Source organism: Nannospalax galili, unplaced genomic scaffold (genome assembly GCF_000622305.1).
Source record: "Nannospalax galili isolate Female #2095 unplaced genomic scaffold, S.galili_v1.0 scaffold140, whole genome shotgun sequence".
NCBI lineage: Eukaryota > Metazoa > Chordata > Mammalia > Rodentia > Spalacidae > Nannospalax > Nannospalax galili.
In genome coordinates, this window is record NW_008352267.1 from 12,229,126 (window position 1) to 12,230,632 (window position 1,507).

Genomic DNA, 1,507 nt, shown 5'->3' on the forward strand with positions numbered 1-1,507 from the left:
ACACCTAGCTAGTTTTGAAAACCAGAGAGAACCATATTACTCCTACAACCTACTGGCAAATTATACATAGCAGATGAAGAAATATATGTCTAGATAAGGTTTATCTGAGAACAACTGGTCTTTGCCCAAGATTTATCTACATGTCACAAAGTAATTAAAAGTACCAGACTGGTGGAACTAACCTTCTTGGATGTTTAACAGACATACTTTGAGATCTATAATAATTTGGTCAGAGGAACATCAAGGACACTTTTTGCTCCTTACCCTCCTAGGCAAACTAGTTCCAGGGGACTAGGAGCATCTCTCAAAATGTCCTATAATGGTGATGGGTCACCTGTCCTCTTGATCAAGGAGGCCAAGGAGACCCCACCAGATGGACTTGAGCCAGTGTCCAGTCTACAAAGAGGAGGGTCAACACAGAGGAATCACTTCCTCCACGCTTCCAAGTGAAGCCAACCATGGTCGAGCAGGACCTTTGACTTATCTTCACATAGGGGGAACTGGTAAAACAAAGGAGCCAGGGGCTCCTCCCAAGCCCATGTGACCCCTGAGGAACAGATCCTCAAAGGACCTTAAGAGTAAAGTATATTGGTTAACTGGACCAACTGTATGAACTTAAACACCTAAAAGGAAAGTATAAGCAATGATTAAAGGAGCCAATATAATTTCTTAAGAGTCCATATGCATAGCTAAAGGCTACATAACAAGCAACAATGCCAGACAGGTGATACCTTCTTTTGAGTTGTTGGGCAGGGTAGCCAAAGGGACTCCCAGCATAGAACTGCGAAAATGAACAGCAGACCCCCATCTTATCTAAAGGAATATTGACAAATGATTACTGCCAGATGAGGAAGAGCTGACTCTCCTAAAACAAAGACCTCTAGATAGGCTGACTAGATTCACCAGAAGGGCAAGTAGTGGAGAATGACTGGGGGTGCCGGTAACACAGCAGACAGTAGCAGGGATATCAGAGTATAAGGGCTTAGTGGGGGGAGGGATTCTATGGGAGGGTGCTATCTGGGAAGTAGGTGTATAGTCGAATGAGGTGGTTTGGGGTGTTCTGTGTGATACACACACACAAAAAAAAATTAACAATTTTTTTTAAATGTATTATAATTGAGGAGGAAGCATGGAAATTTATGTCATGCTAATTAGTAGAGATGATAAACAATACCATTGAAATCTGCCCGATGACTTTATAGACATACACAGGTGCCAAGGATCCAAGTGCAACTGATTATGACTAGTAATAATCAGATACATGCAGATTAGAGATGCAATCGCCAACATCTCAGTGTTAGTAGTAAAAATGATGAGTCTGTCTGCAAGGAACAGTATATTCTAAAATGAAGTGGAGATCTTTTTTAAAGGTTAAAAACTCATTCAATTTTATGTCTTACAGGGCTTATACTGAGTTCAATAACATATAATTATATTAATTCAACTGTGAACCTAGAAACTTGCACCCACTTGTGAAAGAGATGTACTGTTGCTCTGGAGTGTGTTA